A 17,759-nucleotide genomic window follows, 5' to 3' on the forward strand; every position below is an offset into this window, starting at 1 on the left:
CATCCACATGTTTATGTTGTTTATGAGTGCTGGGCAGAGCCAGGTCTCCTGCAGCTGCTTTCCAAAGGCGTGCACGGGGAAATCCCCCCTGAGAGACCACTGAGACATCACCTGTGTTCTGGGGAGTCCCGGAGCCCATTCCCAGCAGGATTTTGTAAAGCAAAAGCGGATTGGCAGTGTGCGCAGCCCCTGTCCCTGCGCGGCTCCACCGCTGGGAACGGGCTGCTGCGACAGCCGGACCTTTGCCCCGGCCTCGCGCAGCTGCTCCTGCTCCTCAGCCTCCCCCACAGCACAACGTTTGGAGTTTGGTTTAAAACTTTTATAAGGGGGGAGGTTTGAGAGGCGAACCCTGGCCTCAACGGGAATCTGGGGCCTGTCTCTACAGATAAAAGGGCATTAACGGCACTTTCTGTCCTGGAATTTCACGGGGACCCCCTCCCGCTCCCCATGTGGTCACCCTGGCTCCAGTCCCACCGAGGGATCCCGGGGGGCAGCTGTGTCCGGGACTCGGTGCCGTTGTCCCCCAGGGAGGTGGCTGCGGTGGCAGCAGCAGAGCCGGAGCCACCCACCCTGCTTTCCGCTGACTCGGCACAATTTGGAAAACCGGCTCTCACCGGCGGCGGAGCCGTCTCCCTGCAGCTTTCCTTCCACCGCCTGCTTTTGTTATTAGAAAATCCCTTTCATCTCCACGCGTCTCTTTTCTCCATCGCAGCAGCGCCCGGCAGCCGCAGGCAGGGTCAAGCCCGTTTTGCCCGGCGCCCTTTGCTCGCGCAGCAAAACTCCAGCGCCCACAAACAGCCCGAGGCTGCTGGCGGCAGCACAGGGGTCCCCGGCTCCCAGGTGAGTGTCCTCGGGCACTGAGCCATCTCTGGTGTAGGAGTCTCCAGCTTTGCCGTGCCTGAGTTTGCGCCCCGAGCCGGGGTGCCGTGGTCGGAGGGTTTGCAGTGCTGCAGATGTCGCTGCAGCGAGCCCTGAGCAGGCAGAGAGAGAGGATGATTAAAAAGCCGATGTGCTACAGCAGAGCTTGTTTCAGAGTTGCAAAAAATGCCACGAGTTCAGCCAGATCCCACCCCTGGGCCGTTATTCATCCAGCCCCCCAAACGGGGGCTGCTCGGAGGGGCCTGGGGCAGGACAAGCCGCGGTACCCAGCACCGCAGCGTCCCTCAGGATGAGAGGGCTCGCGGGCCAGCCAGCTCTCAGGATCCCAGGGAACAATTAACTCCATGGCAGGCACGGGTTTGCCCGGCTAATTAATCTATTTAACCCTGCCGGTAAGTGCCTCGCCCATTGGAAGGGACTGAGCGGCGTTAAAAGGTTAAGTAACTTGCCCAAGGTCATCCTGGTTGTCTGTAGCAGAGCAGAGCAAAAAACCCCGTGGGCTTCCAAGTCACGGTCGTTTTGTACCTGTCCTCGTGGTTAATAAAGCAGCTTGGTGCTGCTGGGGCTGGGTTCGCTGTCCAGTCGTTGATGCTTCTTGTGCCCTTCTCCGTGAAATGAAGCAGCTCTTCAATGCTCAATGCATTGCCCTCTGCAGGTACCGCATGTCGCAATCGAATGCCCACCCAGCGCCCCGCTGTTCAACCTGACCGGGTTGGTCTCTGGAAGCGCCTCGCGATGCACTTTTCCCCCAGCGCCGCCGCAGCCCCGCCAGCCTCGGGTCAGCCCTGGGCCGCCACGCGGCGACCAGGACCAGAGCCAGGACCAGCCGCGTTTCTTGCCCTGCCTGCTGACCCAGGTGGGATGAAGAGGCTGAGCAGGGGCTGCATGCGGGCAAATTGTTGCTGTCATTAGACCCGTACCTTTAATTGCTGCGTCTCTTATTCAGCCTGTGCCCAAAGAGCTAATCCCAGGTGATTACAATGGACAATGTCATTTAAATCAATTATCTCTCCACTCAGAGCCATCCAGCCTCTCCTGCCTTCCCTGCACATCCACGAGCCCCATAATTTATTCATCCTAGGCTGCACTTAAACATCTGCTCCGGTGCCATTTGAGTTTGGCAGAGCATTAGCTTTAAAATTTTATGAAACACAGTGCAGGTGGCAAAATCAGAAATGCAGGATTGTGAGGATGGCAGCGCAGGGCTGGGGAGCAGGACTCGGCCCGTGTCCGCCGGCTCAGGCGCAGGGCCGCGGGAAAGCTCCTGCGGACCCGATGCCTTTCGGGTGTGGAAACTGTATTTTTTCTCACTTCTCAACAACAGGTCGGGGGATCTTTCCATCCCCCTGCACTCGGGGGGATGCTCTAAGAAGCAGGAGAGCGTCTTGCACTCGCTGGTCCTCAGGGTTTTGTTGCTTCATTATTGCTGCTGCAGAAGCCTTGGCAAGGGAATTACTGTTGGTGGGTGATGTGCCTGTGAAGACACCTTTCCCCCTTTCCCCTCCACAATGGGACTAGTGGGCTTTTAATGACGCGGTGTCCCCGTTCCACCTGTGCCGGGATGCAGCTGCTGGAGCGTGTGCCGGGAAAGCCCCATCTCCCCCAGCACCACGGCAGGATTTTTCCCCATGAGTTCTTCCAGCCCATCAAAAACTAACAAAACTGGAAGTTTTCTTCCTCTTCCTTCCCCCGCCCCCAGCTTTCCTCTCCCTCGTTTAAGAGTCCCTCTCCCCTTTCCTGTCCCTCGTTTAAGCCTCATCCCATCAGCTTGGTTCCAGGCCATGAATGAGAATACCAAACAAGCACCAAACCGGTGTCCAAACCTCGTGGGACGTTTGTACTTCCCCCAGGTGCCTGCACGCTGCGGGTTGTTTCCAGGATGAGCTGGATGCTCGGGATGCTGGGGGCTCTGCCCCATTTTCCCCAGCGGGACAGACCTGCAGCTCCCACCGATGGGGAGACGCCGGGACTGACCTGCTGCGAGGCGCCGTAGATTTGGGGTGTTCTTGCTTGTCCAAAAGGTAAGGAGGTCTGACATGGTCCACAGTTAACGAATTTAACTTGAAATGACAGAAAATCAGAGATCTATCTGTGTCCCCCAGTTCCTGCCTTCAGCACGGAGTTATAACCCTGTGTAAAACACGCCTATTATCTGCAGCGTCTCCCTGTGTTTATAGCTAATGAACAGAGCTTTGGAAAGAAAATATTTGCTTTTGCAATTCCTCTTTCATCTATTAACCCCGCTTCCCATTGGCAGCGCGTAGCTGGGCTGGAGGGAGCGAGCTGCGGAGGGAAGAGGAGGTGAACGGGGATTTAGGGATGTGGATGATGTGCCGCTGGGGCTCGTGGTGCTCAAGGGCTTAAGGATCCAGGGGTTTCTGACCCATCAGGCATCCTGCACTGCGGTGGGGGAGAGGAGAGGGGCAGATCGACTCCTGCTCCTCTTCCCCAATGGGAAGAGGAAAACCAGGGGGATTATAAAGCGCTTGGCTGTTCTTTGATGCCTGGAAAAGCTTCTGGAGTGTGTGTGGGGGTTAAACCTACTTAAGCACCTGAAAGATAACAAGGTGCCAGCATGGGTTTGTCAAGAAGAGATCACATCAAACCGCTCTCATTTCCCTCTTTGAGGAGGAAACTGGCCGAGCGGACAAGGAAGCAGCAGCAAACGGGACCTATCCTGATTTGAGCAAGGCTGCCGCAGCCGCGCGGTGGGAAGTGCTGATCGGGGCGGCCACTGTCCCTGCCCAGCCGCCTCCTCACCGCAGGGCGAGGATGCAGCGCTGGTGCCGGGCGGGTGTCCCTGCGTCCCACGGACACCCCGCAGGAGCATCGCAGGTACCCCAGGAGCCCAGCGCACGAATCCCCGCAGCCCCTGCGGCTGAGCCAGCTGCCTCGGGTCTGCATTTACCGCTGCAAGAGCAGGTCCCGGCACGGCAGGTGCCGTCCCTCCGCCTGGTCCCAACTTCCCAGGCTCGCTGTCCCGGTGCGCGGTTCAATCCGGGTGGTTTCCCCACTGGGAAGCGCCTTCTCCCACCTGCGCGGGCAGGAGGGCGGCTCTGTGGAACGGGGACGTCGCACCATTCCCATAGCAACGGCCGGGAGCCTGCGGAAGGAGAATTATGACTTTGTTCCCCGTTCTGGCACGAGGAGAAGCCGGGCTTTACGGGATTAGGCAGATCCCAGCTCAAACATCCAGGGTAACACTGGAGGGAATAATGAATAGTAATAGCAGAATAAATGGCTTTTGATATAAGGCTCTGTCCAAACAGCGCTAACAACCCACCTTGTTTAAGCTTGGTCAATGCTCACACGGTTTCCATGCTAAATATGAACCCTTTGGGGCTTTTTGAGCTTCCCAGGTTGCGTGTCCACACAAACCAGCAGCTGGCGCAGCTTTCTGAGCGCAAATCCTCACCGCTCGCTCAACACGACTGCACTAACCTGTGTGACCCAACCCAAGCCCTTCGCCCATCGTGGGCTGCTCTGCCCCCAGCAGAGGAGTCATGAGCAGGTTGCAAGGTGGGTCTTCACCCATGGACTGCAGCTCAGGTCCCACCAGCCCTTCCCCACGGCCAAACCCAACCAGCCTGTGCCAGGAGGCTGGGACGGCAGCAAAGCTGTGCCACCAGATACACTTCATAGGTACTTCAGAGGCATGAAAAGGTCACTAAATTTGAGGCCAAGAGTGATCATTATCATCCAGCATCTCTCTGATGAGACGTCTTCCCCCAGACTCTGGCGCTAAGCCCATGGCTCAACTCACCTTTCATCTTGGTATCAAGTTTTCTCACCCGGGGGAGTAAACCCCCTGTTGGTAAGTAATTGCCCTGACTGCTGAGAGCTTGCAGTTCACTGTCTGAGACACAGGCAGCTCCCCTGGCCAGCCCGGAGTTCAACAAAAAATTGCCTTAATGAATTAAAGTTCCCATTACTGCGGGTACATTCATATCTCAGAAAAGCAGAAAGCTACACCCTGTGGGAACAGTTTTGACTGGTGGAGTATAAGCCCTCACATGAGGATCTAATGAGGATATCGGGGTTAGTAACTACTTTTGCAAGGGCTACAGCAGCCAGGACGCTGGGTTAAGCCTCTGGCCGTGGGGATCTGCAGCTGCAGAAGGACCCACATCCTCCTGTACCCCCATCATCCATCAGCCCACGCCCCCCATCATCCCGCTTCTCCCATCATCCTGCAGTCCCCATCATCCCACTCCCCATCGCGCGGGCAGGTGCTGCCATGGGCCATGCGGAAGGGACCTGAGCATCGCTGGCTGTAGCAGCTCCGCTGGTTTCCCAGCTGAGAAACTGCTCTTCCCCCTGCCGTGACGTCTCCAGGCTGGCATTTCTCGTGCTCGCTCCGTGGTGCGAGTGTTATCTCAGCAGCCCCTTCCCCGCCAGCCGTGCGCAGCCCGTGTCCCTCGCGTTGCCATCGGGTAACGCCTCTGTGACACCGCAGCCAACGCTTCCCCGCAAAATGTCACGCACTTGTAACAAGGTGAGAAAATCCGCTCTGCTCATCCCTCTCGCTTCTTCCCTGCCTGAATTGTAGAGCAAACCAGCTCTGTTTTCCCCCAACTTGCCATTATCCCCCCAGAAAAGCCCCTTTTGCACAGCTGTGCCACGTTAGCATCTCGCGCAGCTCTCAGGACGGCTCCTGCAGCCTTTCCGCTGTGTTTCCTGGGGTTGTTTGCGGGGAGCCGAGTGCTGCCTGGGGTTCTTCAAAGCCCAGCGCGTTTCCCGAGGAAAAGGAGGCCGCTGGACGAGCAGGCTCCTCGGCTCCGCTGTTTACAACTTGCTGACCCTGCCAAGTTGGAGTGACGTCTGCTGCTCAGCGCCATCGCAGGGGACCAACCCGGCTCGAAAAAAGCAAAGAAAAGGCAAAAAGGTGAGCAGGGATCAGAGCCACCGTGTGAAACTGCTCGCGGCCATCAGCCTGGGGCTGGGGCAGATGAGACCTGGTTTTCGGGCTCTCCTCCGTGGCTCTGCCTCCTGTTGCAGACGCCTCATTCCCAGGCAGTAAAGCTGCAATGGGTTTGGTTTTTATTTTCCCACAGGATCAAGGCGGATCATGATGCTGACATGTGTTTCAAAGCCTTGGAGGAAATGGTGGATTGCCCCTTCTTATTTTTTCTTTCCCTTTTCTCTCTCATTGTAATAAAACAGCAACAAGGCAAGATGTGGGAAGGGGAGCCAAAGGGAAAGCCGGTGCCTTCCTGGAGGACACGCCGGGTGCTCACCCCCCGGTTTAAACCAAGAGAAAGGACAGAAATGAGAAAAGAACTGGAAATCCCGTGTGCTGCGCTGCTGCCTCCTGCTCCGAGCCGGGATAACCAGCTCTGCGCGTCGCATCCAAAATGAACCCCACTGGAGTACCGTGGTTGTGGATCTTCAGGGAGATGCTGTGTTTTCCGCTTCCCTTTCTGCAGCCCCAGGTTTGCTCCGACGGTCCCGGGAGGCCCCGGCGCTGTCTCGGCAAGCCCCGGCGCTCCCTGCAGCCTGTCCCTGCTGGGGACAACTCGCGCCCTGGGGTGCGGGGCAGCCACCCGTCTGGCTCACACCGTTAGCCCCAGCTAATTGCTCGCGCTCCGGATCCACCACTAACACCAACCGAGATCGCTGCCCGTGGCACCACGGCAGCCCCAAATCCCCGAGCGCTGCCTGGGTTACATCCCACTGGAACCAGCATCCCCAGACAAACCTTCCTCCGCTCCCAACCCTCCCTTTCCGAGGATTCGGTGATTTAAGCCACCCCTCAGGGATTCCATTTCTGTGCAGAATGCAAGGATTTAGCCACACAGCCGATGCTAACGCTAATAGGATTTGTACAGCTAAACTCCAAGCCTTCCCGTAAAACTTACTGCCCCGTTGGTCCCTTAACTCTTCTGCTGCTCACCAGCTACCTGACGCACGGTCACCAAAGGATGGACGTGCAGATGCCCCCTGGCACCCATATGAGCTTTGAAATGTGGGTGCTGATCCCCAACCCACCCCTGCAACCCATGGGGTTGAGCAGAGGTTAATAGATGATGTGCATGTGTGGATTTCCCCCCAGCACAGAGAAGCCGTTACAGTTTTAACGAGGCTTTGGGGGCTTTTCCTATTTCTCCAGCAGCAGCGCGTGGAGGTGTTGCTCCTTCCTTGTGCTGCTCTGACCTCATGGCACTGAAAACGAGGAGTGAAAAACCACCCTCAGGGCTGAAAACATCCCCAAGTGGGACGCTGGGTGGACCTCACAGCGCCGGGCACCTTTGGGAGCTTGAGCACAAGAATAAAGCATCCAGCAACATTTTTTCATAGTGAAGAAAAATAACTCAATTAACAAATGGTTTCAACTCCAAACCAAACCTTTCAGATCTGGAGACTTGACGGGCGCTGCGGGGTTTTCAACAAGTCTGCGGTGGGTGTCCAACTTCGCTCCAGACCCCAGCACATGGGGCGTATGCTTTCAGATGCTTTTGGCCATGATCCAGCACTGCCCTGATCCAGCACTGCCCTGATCCAACACTATCCTGACCCAGCACTGCCCTGATCCAGCACCATCCTGATCCAGCACTGCCCTGATCCAGCACTGCCCTGATCCGACACCATCCTGATCCAACACCGTCCTGACAAGCATCAGGAAAACGAGCTGGACTGTGTGACAACAGCTGGGAAAACCCACCCGAGGCTGCTGGGTGCTGAGGGGCACAGAAATGGAAAGCCCCGCGGGTTTGGCAGTTCCCCCTCCAAGCCAAGCCTGGGCTCGTCTACCGGAGGCGGCTGCGTTTCAGTCCTGGCTCGTTTTCCCCAGAGCCGGCGCACAGACGCGGCCGGGACGCGGCCGCTCTCGAAATGAGGGGGAAGGTTTTCAGAAAAGAACCGTTTTGCACCTATTGTGCTGGGGTTCCAGCAGCGCCCCCGCTCCCCGGGAGGCCCCGCAGCCGCCGCTCCCGGGGCCGCCGCCGATCGCTCCCGCCGGATCCGGTTCCGCCCCTTCCCCTCTTTGTCCCGGCTCTCCCCGCCCCGGGCCCGGCACCTTCCCGGCGCCTGCACCGGCACCGCGGGACCCCCGCCCGTGGCCCCTGGCATTCCCGGGACCCCCGCCCGTGGCCCCGAGCATCCCCGGGATCCCCACTCGTGTCCCCCAGCATCCCTGGGCTCCCCATCTGCATCCCACAGCATCCCCGGGATCCCCACCCATATCCCCCGGCATCCCTGGGATCCCCATCCTTGTCCCTGAGCATCCCCGGGACCCCCCTCCATGTCCCCCAGCATCCTTGGGATCCCCATCCTGTGTCCCCCTGCATCCCCAGGACCCCCACTCGTGTCCCTCAGCGTCCCAGGGACCCTGGCCCCCCGAGCATTCTCAGAGTGGACTGGAAACTAGAAACCGGTTCTAACTCCCATGGAACCCCCACCTCCCCTCGTCCTGCACCCAAGCGTGCAAGACCTGGCAGCATCCCTCACCTTTCTGCAGAGACTGAATGGAGTGAAGTCCCATGGGAATTGGATTTCATTATTTTCACAACATTTGCTACAGGCGCCACTATGAACTGTTATCATAAATAATTCAAATGAAGCTACAAATGATAAAATAAATGAGCAAAGTCCATTTTGAGAAACATTATCTCCTTTTTTTCCTGTGTTTTCTGCACTTAGGTGCTAATTCCCAGCTCCAGACGTTTGCAGCTGGATTCACCACAAACTAACGAGGTTCTGCACAACAGCATCTTTCAGCGAACCTGAAAATCAGGAAAGCAGAAAGGCTTTTTCTGCAGAGGTCACACAATTCCCAGCCAGCTCATAATAGCTGAGATGGCTTTTGTGGGTACAAGTCTTGACGGTGATGACGCTCGTGTCAGGTTGGACAACGTAGCCCAGTTTGATACTTGTGCAAGTTGGAGCAGAAAGAACCAAGGGGTGATTTGCCTTCACAGGTCAGACCACCAGGTTATTAAATTAAGTATCTGGGCTGGGGGCTGAAGGGCTGAAGGCAAAGTGCTCCTCGGTGCTCGCACAGAGTGTCTGTGGGCAGGGCAGGGCTGCTCCTCACTGCCGCGCTGCTTTCCTCTGACTCCTCAACCCGCGATTTCACCTTTGCCAGGGACAGCAGAGCGCTGGGGATGTCGGTGCTGGGGCTGGCGCGGAGCAGCGGCAGCGGCTTTCCTTCCCCATTCAGCCTCTGGCCAAGGCAGTGGCATTGTGCATATCCAGCCATTTGTGCAACGCCTCGAGTCAGCAGAACAATCTGATTTTCCCCGTTTTACACCCGAGGAGCAGGAGCCGTGGCAGCCAGGGCGCGGAGGAGCAGCTGCAGGGAGTCAAAAAGCTGCCGTCCCATTTCCTCCCGCTTTTCCCCCAAGACATCACCTCCCAGCCAGCCAAGCAGGTTGGCTTAACGCAACCACCCAGGAGTGTGGAGCAGCAGACACAGCCCCTCTGCCACGGGCAGCGACGCCGAGGAATGTCCCTGTCACGTCCGTGTGCTGGCACGAGCTTGTCCTGAGGGACAAAGGGAGAAGGGGCTGAAGGTTTTCCTGGTGATGCAGCTGTTTCCTATGGAAATGGAGATCAGCCAAGCTGCTGCCTTCGGGATTTCTTATTGGGTTTCCTGTATTAGTTCTGTGCAAGGAAAAAAGGCAACGTTTGGAGCTGTAAACACTGCAATGGTTTGGTTCCCGCTGGCTTGTCCAACGGAATGCGCTGCCCTGAGCCCAGCAAACCTGCCGTGGGGTGCAGGACTGGCCGTGGGGTGCAGGACCAGCCGTGGGGCTCAGCAAACCTGCCGTGGGGTGCAGGACTGGCTGTGGGGTGCAGGACCAGCTGTGGGGCTCAGCAAACCTGCCGTGGGGTGCAGGACTGGCTGTGGGGTGCAGGACCGGCCGTGGGGCTCAGCAAACCTGCCATGGGGTGCAGGACTGGCCGTGGGGTGCAGGACCAGCCGTGGGGCTCAGCAAACCTGCCGTGGGGTGCAGGACTGGCTGTGGGGTGCAGGACCAGCCGTGGGGCTCAGCAAACCTGCTGTGGGGTGCAGGATTGGCTGTGGGTTGCAGGACTGGCCGTGGGGCTGAGGACCAGCTGTGGGGCGCAGGACCGGCCGTGGGGTGCAGGAGCAGCCCCGCTCTCCGCAGCCATGGGCGGCAGCTGCGCTGGCGCTCGCAGCCCACCGCAGCCCCATCCCTCAGCATCGCCGTTCACAGATGGTCACATAATTACTGTTTGCTTTCCCATCATGTCTTTTTTGGGACATGTGTTTTGCGTTCGGATTTCTCCAGCCTCCCTGTTTTTGTGAATCACACTTCATAAAATAATGGCTACCCAGGGAATGGGAGGCATAACATGTTATCCTTCCCCTGCATATGAATTTTTCACTAGCACTGCCACGATCCAGCTCATAAAGCAGAGTCCTCAGTTTTAATCCTTATTTTGCAACACACTTAAGCGCACACCTACATTCACCTCTGTCCACGATAACACTTAGGTATGGTTTTAATTCTTACTCCTGTGATTTTCTGTTTTCATTTAATCCAGGTCTCATTTCCTGGTCCCCACCGAGCTCATCTGAAGCAAAATTCATTGTCCCTCTGTTTTTTCTCTCCATCAACAATTTTGGCTAGTGGTGCTTATATATTCCTTACTAAAGCACTTTAAAGTCTTAAGACGAGAGGTGAAATAAGAAATACAATACAGCAATCCCCTTCCCTTTGCAGTGCACACGGGCTGAACTTCCCTGGCACTGGTGCTTGGTAGAAAATAGCATCAACAAGCAGCATCAACGTTACCAAAATAAAATGTAAATTAAACCTTCGTAGCAATAACAAACCTAAAACCCCGCAGATGATTCCCTGAGACACAAAGACAGTACTTTTTATTTGCCAGTTTTCCAGGCAGGTAGCGAGAAGATGCGCGCCAGCCGTGTGCTGGCACAGCCCTCTTATCCTCCTGACTTCTTTGCGTGGAAAAAAGGAAATATTGCACCCAACTAAGGATGAGCAAAAGTTGATGTTTGAACAGAAATCTCAAAGGAAGCCGCCTGTGTAACCACAGCTGGTATCCTGTGGACCCAAATACTGACAGCCAATTTGCTTTTTTGGTGTAATGTAATGCCGAGTCAGTCAATAGAGCTGCACCAGGGACTCACTGGGCCTTTTGTATTTACTGGGTTAGCCCGGAGCGGGGAAGGAAAGGAGGAGACCACTAAAAACCATCTTTTTTGCCGCTACAACTACTTTTCATGTTGTGGCATTGGGCAGGATGGGATAACTCAGCTGATTCGGATTTGGGGATGTTTTTTGGTGCCTGCCCAATGGAGGAGATGCCTGGGAAAGGTGGGAACCCCGGGGGATGCAGCTGCCTCATGCAGAAGGAAAATCGACTTGTTAACCCAGCCCTGTCCCTGCCGTCAGACAGGAGTGCGTACAGACCTGACCGCAGCGATCCTGAGCAGATGAGCCGGGTTTAAGCCCTGTCTGTGGCCACAGAGGCTGCTTGGGAGGGGGGGGCTGGTGGTCCTCCTCCTTGCAGCCTCACCGTGCTCTTCCCTGCAGCGCGGTCTGACGCATGAACCAGTCGGTGCACAATCCTCCAGACTGCTGCACCTTGATGCTTTCAGTGGGTAAACGAACCGGGTTTAAGGCGGTTGCTTAAGCTCCTGTGCATGTTTGCAAGGTGCCGGTGTGATAGGAGAGCTCCAGCATGTGGGAAACTCTCGGTGCTGCATTTCCAGGGTTGCGCTGCCTCCCCGCCTGTGCTGAAAACAAGCGGCCAACAGCCTCCTGCCAGCACGGACACCGGAGCTCCAGGCTTCATTTCTCTGTCCTCATGCATTGCTGGAGAGGGGGTCCTCTTAGTTTTTTCTGCGACTTAAAAACTTGCCAGAGTCGTTTGTGGAGGTTGAAAGAGCTCCGAGCACCGCTCTGGGGGTGCACAGCGCAAACGCTCCTTCTCCAGCCTGGGTGGCTGACCTGCAGCGCGTGGGGTGATGTTGGGGCTCATCCCCACTCTCTCCACTGTTATGCTCCTGAAACTAAGAGTCAAGACATGCGAAGACCCTTTTCCCCCAGTACCGCTGTGTTGAGTGGTGAAATCCTCTTTTTCCCTCCTGTCAGCTCCTAGCGCTGGTTCAGCTGTGTGCACCTCTGCGGGTGGCACAACAGCCCTGGATGCTGCCTCTTTCCCAAAAAAACAGGCCAAAAGTCAGGGTAGGAAGATCTCGTGTTGGGGCTTTGGTGCTTTGTTCTTCCTAGTTAATGAGGGAAGAAAAAACCCAACCCCATGTCTGGTCAGTGCCTCGATGCTGACAGGCTGAAGAACAGCAGACACGCAGCCATATTGTTCTGTAATCAGCAATTAGCTTTATTTTTTTTTTCCCCTCGTCCCTTCGAGAAGGGGACAAGGAAAGGCCCCACTTGAGAATAAATTAGTTTCTCAAAAGGGAGGGAGCTCTGCAGATGGCTTTGTCGTGCTTCCTGCTCTTGTACAGCTCTGGAGCACGCAGCCCTCCATCCTCAACCTGCCCGTGCTCCAGATGTTCTGTTACAAACACCTGGAAGAGGGGAGGCGGCCTCACCTTCACCAAAAAGCAGCTGTTAAATGTCTGATATTTATCATTAAACTTCAGCATTCATTTTGTCCAAGTATTTCCCTCCTGAGTGCTGTGAAGCTGCAGTTTATTGCTGGTTTGCTGCAGTTTATTGCTGGTTTGCTGGAGTTTCAGTGCTACTTGGGCTACATCTAACTTGGGCCAGGTAGCGCTGCAGGAATGGGTTGGGGGCTAATGAAGAACCACTCATTAGAGAGTGGGGTTCATCCACGTGCTCTGTTTCTTCAGGCAGTGCAAGAGTTCGATGTGTATGTGAGGGAGGTGTTTTACACCTTTACTGTTACTCCACAAAACAGGTCGCTGAGCAAGAAGGATTTCAGAAACCGCTTTAGCATCCAGCAGCTGTTGGCCAGGATGGAGTTCTCCTGCCCCAAATGCAGCCTCCTGGACACCTCTTCTCTTTTGGGGGAAAATCTCTACCCCAGGTGAATGCTTCCTCCCCAAACAGCCCGTTTCAATCGCATGCGGTTTTCGTTGCAGCCTCGCTGCGGGCAGCTCCCCGCCGGAGCAGGGTTTTGGCAGCGGACTGTCGCAGCGCTCCGAGGGGCTCTGGGCCTCTTTCCATGCCAAACCAGCCCCAAGCGTCCATGCTAAATTATTGCATCCACACAGTGAACAGCACAGCAGCAATGTGGTTCCTGAAACTTTATAATTGCCAGTCTCTTCATTTTCCTGGTCCTGTTTAGCTCGGCAAATTCAAGGCAGTGGGTTTCTGAAGTCACCCGAACACATCTAAGGACCGGCGTGTGCTCTGTGTTACACTACAGCCTAACTGGCTCCGGTGCTCGGCAGTGCTGTAGTTACCCTCTGTTGGTTGCATCGCACAGCAGAGGGGAGGACTCGAGTAAAAATGTCATTTCTAGGCAGCACTTTGGCAGCAGCAGGAGCTGCCTTTGCGTTTCAGGCGGGGAGCAGTACAGTGCAGCTCTGCTCCAAGGAGAGAGGCAACGTGTTGTGCTCCTGGAGAGGCTCCTGGTGATAAATCTGTTTAACGGAGTGAAAGTCCCGTCCAAAGGCGGCATTTCTACATTGCAGCCCCTAAGGAAAGCAGTAAAATGGGGTAATATAAGAGAGTTTTGGTGGTACCTCCGTTCTCTTCAAGGACATTGGCAAACCCCTAAGGCAAGTGTTGGAGAGCGAGTGTGCAGCACTGAGCCCGCTGTCACATGCTTTTGGACACAAACCCACTTATTTTTTTAAAAAAGCAAACAGTCCAGTCCTGCATCTTTTAGCCCACCATGCGCAGGCTTTGGTGAGTGACCAAATGCTGTATCTGCAAGGTAAAACGTGGTCCCAGCCCGCTGGGACAGTCTCTTTAATGAAATCTGGGGAGCATCCCTATTTTTCCAGCTCTCGTGTTCTGTTGGGTAGGTAATGTGTTTGCTAACTTCTGGTTTGATAACGAGCTGGTGGTGGTCTCATAAACACTGCCTTGCATGAGTGGTTTCCCATTTGAATGCCAGGAAAGCTCATGCAAGCGAGCTCACAGGATTATATTCCGAGTACGCTGAACCAGGGGATCTGCTGCGCTGGGAAGGTGCAGACGCTGCTGCACGATGTCCTTGCTGGCTGCCAGGGCTGGCGCTGCTCAGTTCTTTTCTGCGGCATCACCAATTCTTGGTATTTGTTCCAGGCAGGTTTCTGGTTTATTTGTGAGTCACACTCAGATGCTGTGCGCGCTGCTGGGGTCCCCGTGCTGAGCTCTGGCCCTCCAGACAGGCCTCCCAGAAACATGATGCTGAGCACAATTTATCCGCCCAGCTCACATTCACTGATATCCCATCGGGTACGGTTCAACTGGGCAAGGAAAAAGCGCTGATCCCTTTTCCTACGGCTGTCACACTGCTTGAGGTCGGTGCTGCCGAGGCTGTGTCATCCACGGTGCTCCTTGGGCATCGCTCAGAGCTCGCGAATCCTGACTGTGGAGAGCAGCTGGGTTTATCGCTCACCTCGTACACAGAGGAAGGAAGAGAAACTTCAGCTTATAAAGGAAACCAAGCATTTTTTGAGTCAATGTCTCCAAATAGCTGAATTTTCCCTCGATATTCTGTGTAGCATCTGGGTCCTGCATGCATCATGGCAGTGGCTGATCTTCCTCTTGCTCACGAGATCCTTGTGGACCAAGGACCACAGGAACAAGGCAGAGAAAGCCTTCTAACCTCCTGGGTTTGCTGTGGCATTGTATTTCACGCAGACCCTGTGGGCTTGTGTGGGGTTTAACTCATCGTGTGTGTATTTTTCTCTCCTGTGCTAGTTGCTGGCTTCTCAGAAGTTTCTTAGCATTAAACAGGGTGAAGAAAAAAGCCCATTCTGCCACTGATGGAAGGACTTCAGCGGTAGGAGACTGCGGTCCTGCCAAAGACACCACAACATCACGGACTGAAGAACTGCCAAGGCTTGTTGGTTTTTCAACGCGTGTTTCCGGAGAAGATGGACGGTCACAGCCGCTGTCCTGGCTGGGAAGCAGCAGCCGCTGCCGTGTCTCAGGCCTGCTGGTGCAGCCCGTGCAGGTGACATCCTGGCGAGGACACACGTCCCGGTGTCCCAGGCGACGCGGGGAGGCTCTGGGACACCTGAGAATTCCCTGGTGGCCTTTTCCCCCTCAAACGAGCGGGCATTTCACCTTGCCTGCTTACAGGGCCGTTTGGGGGGCACACAAACCGCCGTGGAGGCTCCCCGGCCGTCCTTGGGGTCCCGCGATGTGGTGGAGCAGCGATGGGCACCCAGGCCCCCAAACCTTCGCTCCCCTCCCCGGTGGCGCTTCCAGCGCGGCTCCCGCCGGCGGACCCGCTGCTCCCCGCGGCTCCCGGCTTTCCCGGAGTCGGGGTGCCAAGGCCCGGGTGAGGGGCCGGGGGTCACCCCCGGTCTGGCCGGCTCGGGGCCGAGGGGCCCGGCCGCGCAGGCCGCGGGGGAGGCGCTGCGGGGTGAAGGGGCGCGGGGAGCGGGCTCTGCGAGCCGCCGGCGGCCGCCGCTCCCCGGCCGGGCGGCGCTGACAGGAGAGCGCGGGCCGCGCCTCCCCCGGCCTGTGCGGGACCCTCCGGGCTCGGGGGTGCCCTGGTGCCCCCAGCTCGGCTGTGCGGCCCCCCGGGGCGTGGGGGCGGCCCCCCGGCCCCCCGGAGCGCTGCCCGGTGGCTCCCGGCCGCGGGGCGCCGAGCCCGGGCGGGCCGGGGCCGGGAGGGGCTCCCGGGGGGAGGCCGGGCCGGGGGCGCGGGGGGGACCGGGGCGGAGGGGGGAGGGGGCGAGGGGCGGGGGCGGGCGCGGTGATTGGCCGGTGGCGGCGGGCAGGAGCGCCCGCGATTGGCCGGCGCGGCGGAGCGAGCGGCGGAGCGGCGGCCGGCGATTGGCTGCGGACGAGGAAGTAGGAAGGAGGACGGAGGGGCTCGCGGCTTGCGGGGAGTTCGCGGCGGCGGCGAGCGGCGGCGGCGGCGCCTCCCGCTCCTCCCCGCGGCCCCGGCACCCGCCCCGCCCGCTCCAGGCCTCTGCGCACCGCCCGCACGGGCCGCGCCGGATCGCGACGCCCCGCGGCGAGGGCGGGCGGCAGCAGCGGGGGCGCCTCATCCCCATCCCGCAGCCGGGCGGCTGCCGAGGAGGCGGCGCTGACGCAGCAGCGTGGAGCCCGGGACTCGGGTGCCCCGGGAGGGCTCCCGTCGCTGGATCTCGCCCCGGCCGGGGCCTGCGGCCGCCCCGCGGCGCGGGAGCGCGCCCCGGTGAGTCCCCACGCGGCCGTGCCGAGCGCCCGGAGGAGCTGGCGGCGCCGCCTCGTCCCCTCCGCCCCCGGTGACTCCGGCGGGCCGGGAGCAGGTGCCGCCGCCGCCGCCCCGGGGCGGGGGAGGGCGCGGGGTCACCGGGAACTTTCCGCGCCGCCGGGGGTGGGCGGCTGCGGCGGCGGGAGCCCCGGGGGCCCCGGGAGGGCATCGCGGGCGGCCGAGCTCGGCGCCCCGGGGGAAGCGGCCTCGGCGGCAGGTGGGCCGGGCCGGGCCGCTCAGGTGCGGGCGGCCGCTGGGCGCGCGGCGGCCGTTAACTCGACGAGACCCGGCGGGGCGAGCCCGAGCCGACCCCACCGACACCCCCGGCCCCGCGGGTCCTCCCCCCGGGACAGCCCGGCCGGCCCCGGCGGCTCCGCAGGACAAAGGCGGCGGGGCGGGCTGACAGGGGCGGGGGGGGCCGGGCCTCCGGGCCGGGGAGCTCGCGGGAGCCGGTGCGGGCTCGTCGCTCAGGCGCTGCCCTGCGGGAGGGGGACGGCTCGCCCGGACATCACCGGGTGTGAGGCCATTCCCGGGGCAAACCGGGCAGAGCGGGGGTCGGCGGAGCCGCTCGCCCCGGTCCCGCCGTGCCGGCCCCTCCCGGGGCACGGAGCGGGTTTTGGGGCGGCAGCCGAGAGCCCAGCCGGCTCTGCCCAGCCAGAAGTTTGCTCAGGGCGGTGGGTTGATGTTTGCGGGGCCTCTCGCGCCTGAGTGTGGAAATAAACCCCTCGCCTGGACGGCCGTTAATTAGCGCAGCAAGTTGGTTGACTTTTCTCCGGTTCGCTGTGCGGGGTCGCCGATGCCGCCGCTTGGGAGCGGCGGATCCGTGTGAGCGCAGGTGCCGTCCAGCCTCTTTGCGGGGATGGCGGCGGAGTTTTAATGTCGGTGATGGTTCAGCCCCGACGGGCTCCTCTCGGCCGCACTTGCCCTGTGTCTCCCGTGGCCCTGAACATCTCTGCTTTCCTGCCGGCAGCGCCGGTGCCTCAGAGCTTGTTTCCTCTTCTCCTTTTGTGTAGCGGTGGCTCCTAATGGAGGCAGCTTCGCTGGCTCCCTCTTTTCCAGCTGCTTCTACAAGGCGCAGGAGCCAGCACATGTGACTGGGCAGATCTCGGCAGGCTGGCAAGTGCTCTCCGGGCTACTGCTCGACAGACAGACAGACAGACAGCTGCCGACGCGGGGATGCTCGCACCCCAGCACGGGGACGCGCGGGGACTCACTCTCTTTCAAAAGAGCAACAGTGAAAACTTGAAAAATACGAGCGTTTGGGATGTATTCTGTTTGCCTTGTCTTCCCCCCCCTCCCCTTTATCCACGAGTGCTTATCTGAAAGAGGTTCTGGTTTTGTTTTGTTTTAAAGAATACAGCTGCCCCTCGTGCTCGCTTTCCATCTGAAGTCATCATTGTCAGGAGCAGGCGGACCTCAAAGCGAAAGGCTTTTCTGGGCTTTTGCTAGCCTGGTTAATTGATCTGTCCATCAGTTTGCCACAATTAGCCCTCGCTCCAGCCTGGCGGGCTCTGTGTGATCTCTGGGGCTGCGGTTGCAGGGCTGTGTTCTGG

The 17,759-nt window shown here is 58.6% G+C and overlaps 1 protein-coding gene across 1 annotated transcript in view; it reads left to right on the forward strand.

Annotated features, from left to right (window-relative positions):
- Positions 1 to 16,049: 16,049 nt before the first annotated feature.
- BAHD1 (bromo adjacent homology domain containing 1) overlaps positions 16,050 to 17,759 on the forward strand; it is a gene marked incomplete at its 3' end in the record, with an annotated part of 30,815 nt that continues 29,105 nt past the window's right edge. The window contains exon 1 of the mRNA XM_080345873.1: positions 16,050 to 16,167. The remainder of the gene's footprint in view (positions 16,168 to 17,759) is intronic.

This window comes from Nesoenas mayeri (assembly GCF_963082525.1).
Source record: "Nesoenas mayeri genome assembly, chromosome: 5".
Classification (NCBI taxonomy): domain Eukaryota; kingdom Metazoa; phylum Chordata; class Aves; order Columbiformes; family Columbidae; genus Nesoenas; species Nesoenas mayeri.